General features: G+C 44.4%; 1 pseudogene; it reads left to right on the top strand.

Annotated features, from left to right (window-relative positions):
- LOC131483358 (zinc finger protein 850-like) overlaps window positions 1–20,187 on the top strand; it is a 455,811-nt pseudogene that overhangs the window by 237,918 nt on the left and 197,706 nt on the right.

Genomic DNA, 20,187 nt, shown 5'->3' with positions numbered 1-20,187 from the left:
CTCCTACAGATACATTCTTTTAAATAAAGTTTAGGGTAACACAGCTATTCATCAGACAGCTCTTGCTACACCATTGTCCTGATGGGTAGAGGAAGTGCTCCTTCAGCAGATGGGAAACTGTGGCTAGTGAAGAACTCAAGGAACTGACTCCATGGGTGAGGTCAGAGTTAGCACCACCTGCTGACCAAAGGTAGAACAGCAGATGTGCTGGATTCCTTAACACACTCAGAAAATTAGAGCACAGGTCTTCCTTTCTTCCTATCTTCCCTCCTTCTTTTCACCATCCCTAAATCCCCTCTCCAACCCAACTGATTTCCCATCCTTTATTACGATAGGATAGTCTTTCACAAACAGTCACAAGTCCATCATTCTGATATCTAAGTGTAGCCTGACATTGTAGGTAAGGATAATGGCAAAGTATTTTTGCAGAAGCACAGGGTGATCTTAGGAAGCTTTAGGTATAGGGATAACAAGGAACATGAACTTAGTGAGCATGCTCTAGAGAGTGGGAGTACAAATTGGTTGCTTTTCTAAGACCAGAATAATCTCTTGAAATCCTTTGGACAGGGAAGGATTTAAGGAAAGTTTTCACCAGGAACTTGCCCTGACTTGAAAGCCCAGTGTTAGAAACACATGCATGAGGTAAGAATAATCTACCCACTGTGTCTCTTTTTATCCTGACAACAACCAAACTCCTTTAAAAGGGAAGCATAAGAACTAGCACAGTGACTTATCAGGCTAATCCTCCATTTGTGGTGTGAGCTCTGACATTCCATATGGGCACTAGTCTGAATCCCAGCTGCTCCACCTCTGCTCCAGCTCCCTGCTAATGGCCTGGGAAATCAGTGGAAGATGACCTGAGGCCTTAGGCCCCTGTGCCCAAGTGGGACACGTGGAAGAAGCTCCTGGCTCCCAGTTTTGGACTGGCTCAATGTGGGTCATTGTAGTCATTTGGAGATGGAACTAGAGGATGGAAGGTCTCTCTTTCAAGTAAAATAATTAAAATGCTTGATTAATGAAAGCATTGCTAAGACAGAGATGGGAGTAATGGAACATTTTCAACTCTGAACAGCTTTGTCAGGAAAGCATTTTTTCTCTCTCTAAAAATTTGATATGGATGTCACCCTAGTGGCTAAAATCCTTGCATGAGCCAGGATCCCAGATGGGTGCCAATCCATACCCCAACTGCTCCATTTACCTTCCAGCTCCCTGCTTATGCCCTGGGAAATCAATCAAGCTCAGCGCAAAGCCTTGGGACACAGCACCTGCATGGGAGACCCAGAAGAATCTCTTGGATTTGGCTTCAGATCAGCTCAATTCCAGCCTTTGTCATCACGTGGGGAGTGAACCAGCAGATGAAAGATCTTTTTGTCTTTCCCTTCTTCTCTCTGTACATCTGCCTTTCCAATAAATATATAAATCTCAAAAAAATACTCTGAATAATAAATCTATTTTAGCAAACCATAATGGAAACACTTTAAAGGCCAATACTTTTTTAAAATGTATCAATTATTTGAGGAGTTTTTATGTTATTCCAATTACCTTATCTAAATACAACAGTAGCATTGGTTCGAGCCAGGATCCACACAAGTTCTACATAGTGTACTAATCATCTGTCCTCTCTGTGACCCAGAAATGCTGTAGGACATCATGCCTCTTATGTTATGCGGTTTATGAAGATGCTGATGGCATCTCAGGATGTCTTTTGATAGTGTCCTGCATCTCTGTATTGTTATGCCCACATATGGTTGGTGTAGAGCGAGGCCCAAGACTAAATCATTTGCAACTTGTGTTTTATTGTTGCTGGTTTTGTTGGCAAGCACAGGGTACCGAGTGCGGATGCCCAGGATGTCTGTTTCCTGTGGTGGTTCAGGTGTCAGCAGCCTGATTCATTCAGTCTAGTCAGCTGCTTAGCAGCTGCTGATCATCATTGTTTGTTCCATCATCTCATTAGGGGTTGCAAAATGGTGGTGTCCATATTTTATTATTCCATCACACTTAATAGGAGCTTTTTCCTCATCACCTTGAGGGACAGATCCTATGGGAAAGGTAAGAAATTTGTTGCCCTCTTTTCTTCTATTTGCCAGTGTTCTGAATAATTAGTTGCTCTAGTTGGTTCCCAAAGAATTTTTTCTTTGCTCCCATTTTAAAAAATTATCACTGTTATTCATTGATTTTTTTTTAAGATTTATTTATTTTCTTGGAAAGGCAGATATACAGAGAAGAGGAGAGACAGAGAGGAAGAACTTCTGTCCGATGATTCACTTCCCCAAGCGGCCGCAATGGCTAGTGCTGCGCTGATTCGAAGCTGGGAGCCAGGAACTTCTGTCCGGGTTTCGCATGTGGGTGCAGGGTCCCAATGCATTGGGCCGTCCTCGCCTGCTTTCCCAGGCCACAAGCAGGGAGCTGGATGGGAAGTGGAGCTGGCAGGATTAGAACTGGCATCCGTTTCTTCTCGCCTCCCACCCCCCCACATCGGACGCCCACCCTGTCCTCCTCAGGCGCTAAAGCTAGAGCGGCGGCAGTGGTGGAGGGAGCGGGCTGGGCCAGGTCGACGGGCCGGGGGGGATGGCGCTGCTGGCCCTGGCCCTGGCCCTGGAGGGACTGGCCGACTTCGGATTCGTCCTCTACTTGGTGCTATGGCTGATGCATTTCATGACCATCATCTACACCAGATTACACATCAACAAGAAGGCAACTGACAAGCAGCCCTGTAGCAAGCTCCCAGGTGTGTCTCTTCTGAAACCCCTGAGAGGAGTAGATCCCAACCTGATCAACAACTTGGAAACCTTCTTTGGATTGGATTATCCCAAATATGAAGTGCTCCTTTGTGTACAAGACCATGATGACTCATCCATTGATGTCTGCAAGAAGCTTTTTGGGAAATAGCCAAATGTTGATGCTAGATTGTTCATAGGTGGCAAAAAGGTTGGCATCAATCTGAAAATTATTAACTTAATGCCAGGATATGAAGTGGCAAAGTATGATCTTATATGGATTTGTGATAGTGGAATGTGAGTAATCCCAGAACACTGACTGACATGGTTAATTAAATGACAGAAAAATGGGTTTGGTTCACGGGCTGCCTTGTGTTGCAGACAGGGCTTTGCTGCCGCCTTGGAACAGGTGTATTTTGGAACTTTACATCCAAGGTCCTATATCTCTGTCAATGTGACTGGTTTCAAATGTGTAACAGGAATGTCATGCTTAATGAAGAAAGATGTGTTAGACCAAGCAGGAGGACTTATAGCTTTTGCTCAGTACATTGCCGAAGATCACTTTATGGCCAAAGCCATAGCTGACCAAGGTTAGAGGTTTGCAATGTCCACTCAAGTTGCAATGCAAAACTCTGGCTCGTATTCAATTTCTTTTTTTTTTTTAAGATTTATTTATTTTTATTACAAAGTCAGATATACAGAGAAGAGGAGAGACAGAGAGGAAGATCTTCCATCCTATGTTTCACTCCCCAAGTGAGCTGCAACAGGCCGGTGCGCGCAGATCCGAAGCTGGGAACCAGGAATCTCTTCCAGGTCTCCCACACGGGTGCAGGGTCCCAAAGCCTTGTGCTGTCCTCAACTGCTTTCCCAGGCCACAAGCAGGGAGCTGGATGGGAAGTGGAGCTGCCGGGATTAGAGCCAGCGCCCATATGGGATCCCGGCACGTTCAAGGTGAGGACTTTGGCCGCTAGGCCACGCCGCTGGGTCCTGGTATCTGTTCTTTAACTTATTTTGCATGGCACTTGCATCTGTGAAAAAAAATCTGTAGCCTTGGCCAAATGGTACACTTTATTTTATGGAAGTAGAGAATCAAGAGAATTGGTTCTAGAAACCTGGGTTTGTATTTTTTTAGTGTTGTTTATTTTTAAAATGAATACACACACATATATATGACTGTTGTGCAACAGACACTATGACAGTATCCTTCAGTAGAGAAAGTTTCTTATTTAGGAGTAGTATTCTCTTTTAGAACATTCACTGGTGGGATGGCAACAGCTTTGGGGTTTAGAAAAGACAAGAAGAGAGTGACTTCTTATGTCTACAGTGAACAGCAATATGCAATGAACAACACACGCAAGGTTAATGGAGAAAAGCTTTCATGCTTTATGCCTACCTCTTGTAGTTGTTGCAGAGCAAATATAAGTTGTAAATAGGTAGCCAAGCCTTGCAAAAACAAACAAAAACTTTTAAAAACAATAATAATAAAGGAGCTGGAATCTAGTATTTATATGAAGCTGTGAGAGATATTTTTCGGTCTCACTGCAATGAACCAAAAGTAGCTGAGTTTGGGGCTTGGCAGCGTGGCCTAGTGGCTAATGTCCTCGCCTTGATCCCATATGGCCGCTGGTTCTAGTCCCGGCAACTCCACTTCCTCTCTATCTCTCCTCCTCTCAGTATATCTGACTTTATAATAAAAATAAAATAAATCTTAAAAAAAAAAAAAAAGTAGCTGAGTTTGGTTTTTACTTATAGCCATGGATTGAAGGCATGTTTTTGACCAACGCTTTTTGGTTCGGTCTTGAACCATTGCTAATCACTGTGCTGCAATTAGTATAGCTGAATATTTCCTTCCCTACTCCTCATCCAGCTCGCCTCAACTTTCCTCAACTTTTTTGGGGGGGCCAGCGGGAGGGGGGTTGGAGGGTGGTTTTGTTTTAGTGTGAGTGGATGGTTGATAGTTGTAAGGAAAAATGCATTTCAGACACATTTCACACATGAGCTATTTTCTTACCTAGTACATCTTACTGTTAATAAGAATGTAATTTCATGATACAGGTATTTAATATCTTTTTAAAGTAAATAATTATCATCCCAACACCATCTGGTGCCATGGAGAACCAGAGGGTAGATGTGGGACTGATTAGGCTGGGTCTCACTCCCCTCTTGAGCCATGCGTGAGCTGTATGTGGGTATGGACGAGCCATGGCCGGGCTGAAACATCCAACAACAAGAATCAGAATGGGGTGAAAGACAGCCAGGAAAAGCCACTGTTCCTGCTAGGACAGAAGGTGACCTGGGAAGGGTTGGCTCAAGGACCCCCTGGCATGCGCAAAATATGGCATTGGGAGGGGTTCTGATGGAGGAGCCTGGGCAACTCTTCTGGCAGGACACAGTCCCTGCAGGTTAGCACAAGAAGCATAATAGGAAACAGCCCAGAATAGGCCATGGAAAGTTTCCCACTGGCACACATTCAGCATGGGTCAGGAGCAGACCAGGCTGAATCAGTTCATGTCATCCACTGGCAAATCCGATCACCAGAACAGAGTGTGGGGTGAGCTGGGTTTGGTCGCGACAAAACAAGTACACATTACTGAACGCCAGGGCGTGGTTGCCTGTACTGGATATGAATGCAGCACCCAACCAGCACACGTGAGATCCAGGAAGGGAGGGGCAGAACCGGCAGAGGGATTAAGGGGCTGGTCCCCTCGCTGGACAGCTACTCCCCCTGGAGCGTGGGCTGGGATAGAGACAGACCAGACTAAGCAAGGCTACATCACCTGTGCGCTGCATGTGGACTAGACCAGGGAAAAGCCAGGCTGGGCTGATTATTCCTGCTGGTGCAAGCATAAATTAGAGTGGTTGAGGGATGTATGGGCATAGCCGCAGAAGCTGGCACTGGGGACTAATTCTGTCAAGTCAAATCACAGAACCACCTAAAGAGTGCATAAACCGGGACTGAGAGACCTGGGAGGGAAAAAGTGGGTTCCCCCTTCTTGGGTCACTATTCCCGTGGGAGGGCATGAAAACTAGGACGGGAGCTGGGGTGGCTAGACAGAGAGGCACTCAACAACACCCGTGAGGGCTGGATGGTTGAGTTGGTTAGACGGAACTAAGCTTTAATACCCATTGACAAGTTCAAGAGCCAAATGGGATGGGGGACAGACTGGTCTTCTGCTACACATACTGGCAAACCAGGGTAGGGGGCGGGCCTGGTGGGGATTATTGTGGGTCGCCCCAACTAGGCTGCAGCTCCCACTGGTTGATGTAAGGGCCGAACCAGACTGGATTGCAACACCCATTGGTTCCAGTACAACTCGGGACTGAAAACAGAACCAACCCAGCAATTGCAACCACCAGCTGATCGGGGTGATGGACTGTGCCGGGCCCTGTGCTTGCTAGAACATACAAAAAAACTAGTCTGGGAATACCTCAAGGTTTCTTTGGAGATCTCCCCAATCAAACTGCTGGACTCAGAGCTCTAACCAAGAAAAGACAGAAGACAGAACAGGTCAATCATTCATCTCAGCTATATGTTGGCAGCGAATTATGGGGCAAATGGAGAATTTATGATGGACCATATCAATCAGTGGACAACCTCATCGAGCTAACCGGAGAACTATTAACATCACTCGAGCACATATCTCAGAGCATGCCACACATCCGGGACTTGGGGTGGACGGGAAACCGGGTGGGGCTTCTCCCTCAATATCCCCCTTTACCTCAGATACATGATGGAAACAATATGGACATAATAGTATTACCCACTTCCCTATCCCCCTGAACCTTTTTTTTTTCTTTTTCTTTCTTTAACTGTAATTAACTATGTAAAGATTGTCAACAACAATACAATAATATAGATTTAAAAAAAGTAAATAATTCTCTTAAAAAATTTGCAGTAGAGTTCAATGAGATGGGGATAGGATGAGATTTACTCTTAATCTGTATTGAACTAAGTCGACTGTGTGTTTTTTTTTTTTTTTGCTATTATGATTTGTCTTGTCTTATTTAAATTGGATTTTTGTATTTCAGTTTCTATGATACAATAGACTAGATCCAAGCTCTTTGTAAATGCATGCTGTGCTTCCCTCTGCTTGTCAGGTTGTACTCAACTTGTGGTGAACTGGACTTGTTTTGTTTTGTTTTTTTAATGTAAAGAAAAGTGCATAAGCCTTTCATTTGATATTCTCTGAAGTGGTCTTTGGCCCTCTCTTGGGGCCTGCATGGCATATTGTCCCAGTAAATGCCTCCAGCAAGGCTCTGTATGGGCAATGTGGCAGCTTTCAACTTTACGCATCTGCACTTCCCCATGTCCAAGCATCATGTGTAGCATATCGGCAATAACTAGGTATTTATAGAAAACCACGACTAGACCCATGGTTTAAATTGCAATACATCTATAAATGTGGCTATACTATGTATACACATTCAACTTTTTCTCTGGGACAAACTGCTTTAAGTTTTGAATTTGTTTTTTATGTTTTTTTTTCTTTTTTTGCCTTATGATGAATTTGTTTGAAGGGCATTTTCTTCATGAACAAAGGCTTGGACGCATATTCCTTTTTGTCTGTGAAATGGGTAGCATTGTTCCCTGAGCAAAGTTGCACAATGAAAACCAGTCTAGCTGTGATCCACTACCTGTTTAATTTTCTTAGTCATTGTGATATGAGTCGCGTTTTGCTGCCCATGTTGGTAAATGATTCATTGGATGAAGTTTGGTTAATGCCATTCCTTGCACTGCCAATGTGAAAATCTTGCTTGTTACTTACCCTTTTGCTAAGCTCAGTATGGGCAATGTAACTGCAAAAACCAAAATGGCTGGACAGACTTCTTGTATATTGTAAATATTTACAAAAATACATATATGCGTGTGCTTTATGTGATAGTGGAGTACTTCCCTTAAGTAAAGCTTCACATAGGTAGACAGAGTGATTCTTTGTTTAGCCAGTTTGGAGTGATGATAAAATGTCAGGAATAATAAACATTTTGAAGGAATTATCAACAGAACTGTAAGAGTCCAAATTTAATAAATTGAAAAAACCTTCTATAATATTCCATGTTTTGTTATTTAAAATCATTGTCTTAAGTTTTTTGTTCAAAAAATAAAAATTTGAATACAATAAAAGAAAAGAACTGGCACCCATATGGGATCCCAGTGCGTGCAAGGTGAGGACCATAACCATTATGCTATCGCACCAGACCCTTATTCATGGATTTGTAGCAGATAATAGGTTTCATCAAATACAGTTAGCATTCTTCTACTATTCAAGTAACTTTCACAAAGAATAAGTCTTTCTCTTTTGAGACTTAGCTATGTAAAAGGCTGATTTCCAGTTTGGTAGGGTGTGGATAGAAAAATATTTTCCAAAAATTGAAGTATAGGTGAGGTGGTCACAGAAGGTGGCTGGGAACTCGCATTTACTTTAAACATATTGGTTACTCATTACTATGTCAATTAATTCCATAATGATGTAAATTTTTGCTGATGGTATGTTGGAGCTTTCAATTGACTGGGATGATACTCTGCTGGCTCTGTCTTCAGACCAGAGAGGGTATACCTAAGAAGCCGTTGAACTTGACGGGACAATAATATACTGGACTCTATGTTTGGTATACGCTTGCAATGGGGAAATCTCAACTGAACTTGAGCTGTGGTTATGCAACAAGGTGGAGGAATCCACCATGGTGGGAGGGTTTGGGGAGGGGTGGGGAGAACCCAAGTATCTATGTAACGGTGTCACATAATACAATGTAATTACTGAAGTTAAATAATAAATAATTAAAACAAAAAAAAAGAAAAATATTTTCCAGCCACTGGTTCACTCCCCAGATGTCTGAAACACCAGGAGCTGAACTGGTCCAAAATACAAGCTAGGAGCTACTTGCAGGTCTCCTCCATGGGTACAAGACCCAAGTGGTTAAACTACACTTCCCTGTTTCTCTCTCTCTCTCTCAATTGGATACTAACAATGTTCAGAAAAGTTTAAATTTCCTGTGTGTGAGTGCTGGTGTCTGCTGCCTTTGTGCCAGTGTAGGTGGTGGGCCACTAGGGGTCTGAGCATTTCCCCCATGTGTTTGGTCCCTGGAAGTGTGGGGAAGGTGGAGGGAAGAGTAGTATGTTAGCATGCTGGCCCATCGTGTTGGTGGACAAAGTTTAAGGAACTTTGAGTGTGCTTGGATCTTGGGTGGGTGGGGAGACAAGATCCTAGGCCAGCCCACATGCCAGGAACTTGGAACCCTACTAATGGGGCAGAACTCCAGGCCAGCAGACCACCCCACTGCACTGGAAAACTGGCCTGGGGAACTCATATGTTCCCAAGTGCAGGGACTGTGGATTGTTCAGAAAGGGGGTAAGGGACTATGTGGGTGGGAGAACTGCTGAGGGAATATGTTGTAGGTGATATTCAAGCTTTTTTCATTTTTATCAATGATTTTATGCAGCAGTTGAGTTACTTTCCTTTGATTTTTTTTTAATTTTTATTTTTAATGATGATTACATGGTTGACCATGGTGGGAAGGACTGAGGGTGAGGGAAAAGTGGGTGAAATCATTGTTTCCAAATTCTCTATTTCTTTTTGTCTCTGGGGGAGGGAAGAGTTAAAGGAGGAAGCTACACCAAGCCTCCCAAATGACCCAATATCCATGGATGGGGAACCACAACCCAATAATTTTTATTGGACAGTGAGATGTATAGAGAAGAAGAGAGACCAAGAAAAACATCTTCCATTCCCTGGTCCACTTCCAAAGCAGCCACAAAGGCAAGAACTGATCCAAATCCAGGAGACCGGACATTGTTCCAGGTCTCCCATGAGGGTGCAGGATCCCAAGGCTTTGTGCCATCCTTGACTGCTTTCTTAGGCTACATGCAGGGAGCTGTATGGAAAATGAAGCAGCTCTGACATGAATTTGTGTCCATATGGGATCCCAGCTCATGCAAGACCAGGACTTTCCCCACTAGGCTTCCATGCAGGGCTCTAAATAGTATATCTTGAAGAAAAAGGAAAATTAATCATTTGAAGAAGTACACATGAAAATGGTTCACTATAAGTTAGAGTCAGAGAGTGACCTGAATGTGTTTGGGGGAGCTCAGCTCCATCTGACCTCCCAGATAGTGACCAGGAAATTATACGTGGGTAGTTCTCAAAGTTTTCCTTATATTGAGAAAAAAAAGTATACAAACAAAAAAATCCAAATGATTTTCAAATTATCAAGGTGTAAATTGCGACTAATGATTTTAGAAACTAGAAAAACAACTGATAAAGTAAATATCATTCATTTTTCCTCCACTCAGGGATCATGCTGGAATTCTGCTGCCCTGATTCAAGCTGATGCCTACAACATCACCATCCTACATCAGAGTACCAGTTTGAGTCCTGGCTGCTCCACTTCCCTACCCAACTCACCTGGGAAATGTCCCTGTATGTACATGGGAGACCTGGATGAAGCACCTGGTTCCTAGCTTTAGCCTAGCCTCACCCTGATTGTCGATCAGGGAGTAAAACCAGCTGATAAAATACCTCTTTCCCTCTGTTATCTTGTCTTTCAAATCAAATCAATCTGTCATGCCTTCAGTGGAGGGTCCCTTGTTCCTTCTACTGTGGCCTCCAGGAGGGCATAGGTGTCTGACAGCATGGCCTGAGACAGGCAGAGAAGAGTGTGCAGCTGGTCCTGCATCAAATTCTGTGTTGGGCCGCAGGCAGCTGAGATGAAGTCACACAGGAAATGGCACCAGGAGTCCATCTTGCAACCATTAGCAGAACAAGGGTGACAATTCTCCACATCCAGCCATGCACAGAGGCAGTAAAGGAAGGGACCACAGAGCAAAAACCAGAAGAAACTCCACCCAGGGAAGCTGGACCCACCTTGTAGATCATAGCAATGATGGGCATGGGTGCGACAGGAGTGAACAGGGAGGGAGGGAAGCAGCTGTGCCCAGGAAGGCTCCAGTCCCTGACTTTGGGGTACGGGAACTAGAAGGAGGCCCTACCCCTGGAAGAACACAGCCCTCAACTTGGCCTTGGAGCAGCAGTTGTGAACAGCAGGGGCTTTAGAGCTTCATGGGGGGTCACAAGGTGAGTGGAACAGAATCTGGAGTCTCAGGCAGGAGAGCAACCTGTTGCAGACACCATGTCACTAGTGAGCTTTCCTGGTCTTGGAGCAGGTGGCATGGCGGCAGGAGGGCTAGACGCCTAGGGACCCTGGCTGAGACTCCTGTGTAAGATCTTGTGACAAAATGGGGTCACTTTGGTTCAAGCCTACATAAGTTTGCTAACCTGCTCTTTAAACTTCTCCACAAATGCTTTTCCAGTTTCTTGCTTTTTGGTCCAGATCACTAGGCTAGCATGCCCTGCTAGCACCACTCAGTTCCAGGAATCAATATTGTATGATGGATTCACTCATTGTTCCTATGGCTGCCCCCTGTGGCTTCCTGAGCCCACCCATTGTCACCATGACAGTCTGCTGCCTTTGCTAGACCCTAAAAATTGTTTAGCCGTTGTCCCCATGGCAGTCTCTTGTGGTTGCTATAGCTTAGGCATTGTCTACCCATTGATCCCATGGCAGAAACCTGCGACTGTCTACTCACCTGGTTCCCATGGCTGTATAACTCACTCTGTTTAAAAAAAAATCACCTAACTCGGATGACGGAGTCACTGTCTGAATGAAAGGATAGCTGACAGTTATCTATCAGATAACTATCAGTTAACTATCAGATAGCTGATAGTTATCCCAGCAGGATAACTTACTTGCCTCCTCAATAAATTTTGCTGCTTTGCAGGGTTGTCTGGGCTGCACTTCTTTGGGATGCAACATTTGGTGCATTGGCTGGGAATTTTTCCATCTCTTGCACCAGCCATCCTCTCTCTCTTGGAAGTGTGGGAATGACGGATTAAGTCATTTTTAAAAATCAGCTGGAGACCCCTTGAGGAGCTGCAAGTCATTTGTCTGAGTGCACCACTGGGACTTAGAGGGTCAAGCTGGGCACAGCACATTACTCCTAGTCAGGACTCCTGCTGGGACACTGGTGGGCTCCTCTGTCTGGTTCAGGAAGTGTCAGGTAAGGACAGTAAAACATTGGATTTTTGTGTGTGTTTTGTTTTGTTTTAGATTTATTTATTTTTATCACAAAGTCAGATATACAGAGAGGAGGAGAGACAGAGTAAGATCTTCCATCCCATGATTCACTCCCCAAGTGAGCGCAACGGCCATTACTGTGCCGATCTGAAAGCTGGGAACCAGGAACCTCTTCCGGGTTTCCCATGTGGGTGCAGGGTCCCAAAGCTTTGGGCTGTCCTCGACTACTTTCCCCAGGCCACAAGCAGGGAGCTGGATGGGAAGTGGAGCTGCTGGGATTAGAACCAGTGCCCAAATGGAATCCTGGTGCGTTCAAGGTGAGGACTTTAGTTGCTAAGCCACACCACCAGGCACAGGACTCTAAAATATTGTACTGGGTACAGGTGCCGATCCAAGTCAATAGACCCTTGAGATCCTTAATTCTGAGTTTCGTCTGTTTTTTGTGTTGTTTGTGTGTTTTTTTGCTTGTTTAACACCCTGGGACAAACAAATTCCATCCTTGGCCCTCTGGAATTGTTGAAGCAACACTTCAAGGACTTCAAAGAGAAGTAATCTGGATTCAGAGACTGTTTTTAAGAATAAATTAATTACTTTCTCTTCTATTGAGTGGCCCTCAATTCAGCTTGGTTGGTCTAACCTGCTTACTGAGTTGCAGTCATATGGGAACCTCACCAGTGAGTGGAAATTGGCTCTTGCTGATTTAGTCTGTTTGGGGGTCAAACCATCTGGGTTGTCAGAAGGCTGAACACAACTTCCACAACCAAGTCTGTGGGTGGGACGTGACCTCAGACTCCTGGTTATCTGTCAGCAGTAGTTAAGAGATATTTTGCGGGGAGAATCAAGATGGTGGAATAAGGTAAGGACAAGTTTAAATGGAAGGAAAAACATTTAGTCAGTATGAAACAGAGAAGACATATTTCAGGAAATACGAAAGGACAGAACAACAGCAGAGGGGTACGTGGAGACAGACCAACACAGGAAAGTAACGGGCACAGCAGTGTGGTGTTGCAGTGACTGATACTCCAGCACGGTGATCTCAACTCCACCAGTAGCTGGAAATCCACCAGCAACCAGGTGGGAAGGGACTTTCACTGGGAGCTCAGGAAGTGAACCTAGACAAGGATCTGTCCATCCGTTTGATTTGACCAGGAGCAGAGACAGAGCAGCAGATCACTGACAGGCAGTACAAAAACAGGATGGATTTCACAGCCCCGTCAGCCCCTTAGAGCTGAATTGGGCGCCATTTTGCATAAGGGAGAAAGGGCAAAGGAAAGGACGGAGCATGTGCTGAGCTGGGAGTGAGCTCATTTCTGACTCAGTGAACTGCTCAGAATTAACTTAGGAAGACATTGAACATATGGGGAACACAGAACTCAGGAAACTTAGTATACAGCTTCTGACCAACACAGAAAAGTACATAATACAAGAGTTCAAAGAATTTAAAGAATTTGTCAGAGAGGAAATGAATTAAATGAAAGCTGACATTTCAGAAGTTAAAAATACAGTAGGAGAGGACAGAATAACATCAGAGGGGTACCTGGAGACTGACAGACACAGGAAAGCAGTGGACACAACGGTATGGTGTTGCAGTGATTGAAACACCAGCAGCATTCAGATAACAGGCAATCTGAACTCCACCAGCAGCTGGAACTCCACCAGCAACCAGGTGGGAAGGGACTTTCAATGGGAGATTGGGAAGTAAACCCAGACAAAGCACTGTCCCTCTTGCTGGTCCATTTGATTGGATCAGGAGCAGAGACAGAGCAGCAGATCCCAGAGAGGAAGTGTGAGAACATGGTGGATTTCACAGCCCAGTCAGTCCCCTAGAGCTGAATTGGGTGCCATTTTGCATAAGGAGGAAAGGCAAGGGAAAGGACCGAGCATAAACTGAGCTCAGAGTGAACTTGTTTTTGACTCAGTGAACTGCATCAACGTGGCATTCAACAGGTTCCACCCCAGACAGGTCTGGGTAGCCCTCCGGCCTGATGGCCAGCAAATCATGAATTCTAGTACTGGTACATCAGGTGCCATTTTGTACACCGTGGCAAACACTTTAGGAATGAAGGGACAACAGTGAACTGCACATGTGCTGAGCTTGCGAGAACTCACTGAGTTCCATGGATTGCACCAGTACCGCAGGAAAATAATACCGACTGTGGCATTGTATGGATCAAAATAGGTCCATGTGGTATCCAGATCTAACGGCCAGCAGGTTCCAGCAAGATTAGCACCACCAACAACCTAGTTATATAGAACACCTGGTGTCTCTCTAATCCTGGGACCTCCTCCAACTGAAAGTGGGAGAAAGCTTGCACAGACAACAGTGCAGCCTCAGCACGGTATCACAGGAGGTGGTGAGTGGTGAGCTAGGAATTGGGGCTACAGAGTTCTCTGTGGATATCTAACATAAGAACCCAGACCTGGAATCGTTGGACGGAGTGTCACAATTGGTCACAACCAGAGTTGTGTACCAACTGCAATGAATAAAATCAAACTGCAGACCTGTGCGTGATACAACTTAGAAACCTACCCCAAGGAGAAGAATCTGCTAACCAGAAGTACAATGACCAAGAATGAAAGAAGAGACAACGGCACAATGAATATTACTGAAAACTCCCCTGCAAAGGAGCAAAATCCTATGTCAACCTGAGTTAGAAGAGGAAGACATCGAGAAAATGGGGGACACAGAATACATAAGACTCATTTTAAAGATTCTGATCAACAATGAGAAGCACATACAAGTGCTCAAAGAATTTTTTTAAAGATTTTTTTGTTATTGGAAAGCCAGATATACAGAGAGGAGGAGAGACAGAGAGGAAGATCTTCCATCCGATGATTCACTCCCCAAGTGAGCTGCAACGGGCCGATGCGCGCCGATCCAATGCCGGGACCAGGAACCTCTTCTGGGTCTCCCACATGGGTGCAGGGTCCCAAAGCTTTGGGCCGTCCTCGATTGCTTTACCAGGCCACAAGCAGGGAGCTGGATGGGAAGTGGAGCTGCCGGGATTAGAACCGGCACCCATATGGGATCCCGGGGCTTTCAAGGTGAGGACTTCAGCCACTAGGCCATGCCGCCGGGCCCAAGTGCTCAAAGAATTTAAGGAATATTTTACACAAACAACAGCAGCAATAAAGTAAATCAAGGCTTATATATCAGAAATTAAGAACTCAGTAGAGCAAATCAAGACTACAGTGGAGAGTCTCCAAAATAGAATGAAGCAAGCAGAAGAAAGAATCTCAGAATTGGAAGATATTTCCTGTCATCAGGGTGAAGCAAACAAAAAGCTGAAAGCAGAGCTGGATCAGGTCAAAAAAAGGATTCAAGAATTGAAAGACACTATTAAGTAGCCAAATATAAGAGTTATGGGAGTCCAGAAGATGCAGAAAGAGATACTGGTTTTACAAATATATGTAATAAAATAATAAAGAAAAGTTTCCCTAATCTGGAGAAAGAATTGGGAAACAAGATCCAGGAGGGTCACAGAACTCCCAAAAGGCTTGACCAAAAGAGATCTTCACCAAGACACATGATAATCAAGCTCTCTTCAACTGAATATAAGGAATAGATCCTTAAATATGCACGTGAAAAACATTAGTTGAGATATAAAGGAATGTAAACTAAACTCATAGGAGATCGCTCATGGGAAACTCTATAGGCAAGAAGAGAATGGAGTGACATATTCCAGATTCTAAAAGAAAAAAATTGTCGGCCTAGGATAACATATTCTTTTGTCTTTGGAAATGAAATAAAATTCTTCCACAGTAAAGAAAAGCTAAAAGAATTTGCCTCTTGCAAACCTGCCCTACAAATGATATTTCAACATGTTCTCTTCACAGAGAAGAGGAATAGCACCTACCAAAACCAAAGGCAAATGGGAAGAACATCCTGGGATAATGACAAAAGAAGACTAAACCAATGAACAACCCATTCCTAAAATGACAGGACCAAAGTACCACCCATATATATTAACCCTGAATGTAAATAGCTTAAGCTCAATCAAATGTCATAGATTAGTACACTGGATTATTAAAAAAAAAACCTCATCTATTTGTTGTCTAGAAGAGACACATTTCACCAGGAAAAATCAGCAGAAACTATATTGCATGGGTTTTGATGTTTTCTGTTAGTTTCATTCCTTCAAACCACTTTCTTCTGATTAAATTCTTCAATGACTCATAGATCATAAAGTAGCATCATTTTCTTCAAGAAGGTTCTTGATTTTCATTTCTTCAGCTACATGTTAGTCATTCAGTTGCATGTTATTGAACTTCTTGGTGTTGTTAATTTCTTTTTTCTTCTTGATGCTGATTTGGTTTTGTGGTTTTTCATTTAAGGGGATGTACAGTAGTTGTGTAATGGAGACTCATATCTAGTAACATGTCATTTAACTTCATGACATTGTAAATTACTACTTTTCTTCCTATTGTTGATTTTGTATTATGACTTTTCATTTGAGGGGATGTACAGTAACTGTGAAATGGAGAATAACATATCCAGAAGTGAGGATACAATGTAGTATGCATCTCTACTTCCAGACAAAGAAGGACTGCTTACTATATTTTGGCAATAGGATGCTGGATTCTCTGCCATTATCCATGCCCACAATGATGGATATATGACTGTGTATGAAGAACTATACTTTAGTAATCATATAGAGAAACTAGGTGGGGTTGTGAACTGGGGCTGTGATAAGAGAAATTCCAGGAGCCTATGGAACTGTATCATAAATAAATAAATAAATAAATAAATAAATAAATAAATAAATAAATAAATCCTGGTTTTAAAAAAAAAAAGTCTTTTTAAGGAATCTATTAACCACTCTTGGTGATAACAGGGCCCACTAGAAATTAACAAATGACAAGTTTATGTGACAATACAGTGTGAATGGAAACCCCGAGATGAAGAAATGATCATTACCCTGAAGTCTATCTGTTAATCTGAAGACCTATATCCCCGCTTCACCAGCAATTTAAGTTATCCTAAGAGACGTATAGCAAGCAACATGGATACACTTCACAAGTCTGCAAGCATTCATATTTCCCTGCCTTCTCTGCCTACATTCCGTTACTGCTAGGCCTCACCTCTCCTGGAACTCTTGAAAGCGCACAGTGAGCAATACAAAGCATGTTACAATTAATATCTTTACTGTCATTGTCAAGAGTGAGCAGAGTGTGAGGAATACAGACACACAAGGGCTACGCTCAGGGGCTACCTATTCTCAGAGTCTGTCTGTAGGAAGCCAAAAAGCAAGCAGCTTCTGGGGAATCCAAGAGTCAGAGTGCCAGAGCAATGAGAGTGTTGTGCCAGATTTTTGAGATCCCCAGAAAATCATCGAGTCTGAAGTCAGCAATAAAGCATAAAGGTGGTTTATTCAGTTTAACCTAGGTTTCCCAGCCAGTTTCGACAGGCAAGGTTGCTATAGGAACAGCAGGGCAGAAAAAGAGCAAAACAAGGGCCAAGGTTAAACAGCCTAGGGTTCTTATATATTTCAGGACAATTCCATATAATTGTACAGTCATGATTGGTCAGTTTTAGCTGTGAACTTTTAAAAAATAAAAGTTGGCAGGCTTGTATTCGTAAGTTGCAAGCAGGCAGCATTCAAAAGTATGAACTGATTGGCTATAAGGCAATGATTCTTGTCAAACACCAGGGACCTCCTTCCTGAGGAGTGGTCTACCTACATGAACTGCCAGGTGTCCTGCCAGGTGGGGGTCATGTAGATTGTCAGGCCAGGAGTTCACACAGCCCCCAGCCAAGCAATTAAGGCAGAATCACAAAAGCAGAAACCATCTAGACTCCGCAGAAACATGTGACCAAGAGAGCAAGCCTCTCCCTATCATGGGCCTTTATTGGGGCTTGCGAGGGGAATGGTTACCAAAAAATGCAATACCACCCCCTCTCAGTTCCAGGTGATGATAGATGAGTGCCACAGGTGGGCAGAAGGAAAGCCTAGATGGAGTGGGGGTGTGGCTTTCAAGCTGGTGACCCTGAACTGGTTGCCTAGCCCATAACATTGGGAGAAGGAAGCCGCAAGTCTTAGCCTTTTCTCTGGGTGAGGTGGTACACATTACTGCCCATTGTGAATAAGTTTCTTTCTCTTTGCCCTTGGGGAGACTCATGTAAACACTTCCCCGAGATGGTGCATAAAAACCACTATTTCTATAATTTTCTCTAGTCTTTCCTCCTTTGGAGTGCCATGCTTCTCCTAAGGCAAGAATCACTTTGGTTCCTATTAAATAAATCCTGCTTTGAACTGGTGGGGGGATTAAGGGGCTGGTCCCCTCACTGGACAGCTACTCCCACTGGAGAGCGTGTGCTGGGATGGGGACAGACCAGACTAAGCAAGGCTGCAACTCCTGTGCGCTGCATGTGGACTAGATCAGGGAAAAGCCAGGCTGGGCTGATTATTCCTACTGGTGCAAGCATAAATTAGAGTGGGTGAGGGATGTTTGGGCATAGCCGCAACATCAGCTGGCAGCAGCTGGCACTGGGGACTAATTCTGTCAAGTCAAATCACAGAACCACCTAAAGAGTGCATAAACCGGGACTGAGAAAGACCTGGGGGTGGAAAAGTGGGTTCCCCCTTCTTGGGTCACTATTCCTGCGGGAGGGCATGAAAACTAGGACAGGGGCTGGGGTGGCTAGACAGAGAGGCACTCAACAACACCCGTGAGGGCTGGATGGTTGAGTTGGTTAGATGGAACTAAGCTTTAATACCCATTGACAAGTACAGGAATCAAATGGGATGGGGGACAGACTGGTCTTCTGCTACACATACTGGCAAACCAGGGTAGGGGGCGGGCCTTGTGGGGGTTATTGTGGGTCGCCCCAACTAGGCTGCAGCTCCTGCTGGTTGATGTAAGGGCCGAACCAGACTGGATTGCAACACCCATTGGTTCCAGTGCAACTCGGGACTGAAAACAGAACCAACACAGCAATTGAATCAACCAGCTGATCGGGGTGATGGACTGTGCGGGGCCCTGTGCTTGCTAGAACATACAAAAAAACTAGTCTGGGAATACCTCAAAGTTTCTTTGGAGATCTCCCCAATCAAACTGATGGACTCAGAACTCTAACCAAGAAAAGACAGAAGACAGAACAGGTCAATCATTCATCTCAGCTATATGTTGGCAGCGAAATACGGGGCAAACGGAGAATTTATGATGGACCATATCAATCAGTGGACAACCTCATCGAGTGAAACTGGCAGCGATTCATAACTGGAGAACTATTAAAACCACTCGAGCACATATCTCAGAACATGCCCCACATCCGGGACTCGGGGTGGGCGGGAAACCCGGTGGGGCTTCTCCCTCAGTATCCCCCTTTACCTCAGATACATGATGGAAACAATATGGACATAATAGTCTTACCCACCACCCTATATCCCCTGAATCTTTTTTTTAACCATAATTAACTATGTAAAGATTGTCAACAACAATACAATAAAATAAATTTTATAAAATCATAATGATGAAAAAAATCCTGCTTTGCAAACTAGAGTTGTCCATATGAAAATTCTCCCCTGTGGAACAGCAAAATATGTTGCTGCAGTGTTTTGCTTGAATTCCCTGAAAATATAACCTGCCTTGCTCTCGAGCAGTGGAAATTCTGAAGCGGTGGGCAGGTTAGAGGTTAATGTTGGGGCTGCACAGATGCCCTGGCCCTGGAACAGCTTGCAGGCATGCTATTGATGTAGGAAATCTGACAGGAAGGACTAGTGAGATGACAGGGAGTTGTGTGATGGGGAACTTCAGGCATGCAAACTCTGTCCCTAGGTCACCAGTAGAAGGGATCCAGCCCTGGAGTGGCTGGCGAGCACAATACCTGATGAAGGAGCAAGATCACTGCCTGAGCTTGAATGACTTTCAAGTGGTAGAAGGTGGACAGTGTGCTGGCTCTCATAGGCTGGATCTGAGCTGATGACGGCTCACTGAGCCTATCCCTGGCTGGGTAAGTGCAGCAGTGGATTGGGCATGTTAGAGGAATATCTTCCCCTCAAGTGTAATTCAGTCTGGCCCTGAAGTGGATGACCATTGCTCTGTAGGATCAGGGACACTGCCCAGGACATTTTGGCTATGAGCAGATGTCAGATGGACAACAGGCACAGAGTGCACTGGTTTGTCGAGCTTGGCCCTGGAATAGCTATTGGTGGATGCCTCTGGCCTTTGGCTCATTCTAGTAACCTCTAGGTACTGGAGTACATGACGTGTGTGTGCTGGGGATGCATGGGGGTACTGGCTAAGCCCGCTTGGCCCAGGAGTAGACTGTGGGCTGTGTGGAGTATCTGTTTGAGCATACCTGGACAGGGAATGCCTGGCAGGTCTGTTGCACCCATAGGGTTACATACCTGCTGGTGAAGACACAACCAACAGAATGAGAGAAAAATTTAGCACACTA

This window comes from Ochotona princeps, chromosome 25 (genome assembly GCF_030435755.1).
Source record: "Ochotona princeps isolate mOchPri1 chromosome 25, mOchPri1.hap1, whole genome shotgun sequence".
Classification (NCBI taxonomy): Eukaryota; Metazoa; Chordata; class Mammalia; order Lagomorpha; family Ochotonidae; genus Ochotona; species Ochotona princeps.
Note: the sequence above shows the minus strand (reverse complement) of the source record. Positions and strands in the feature narration are given on the sequence as shown.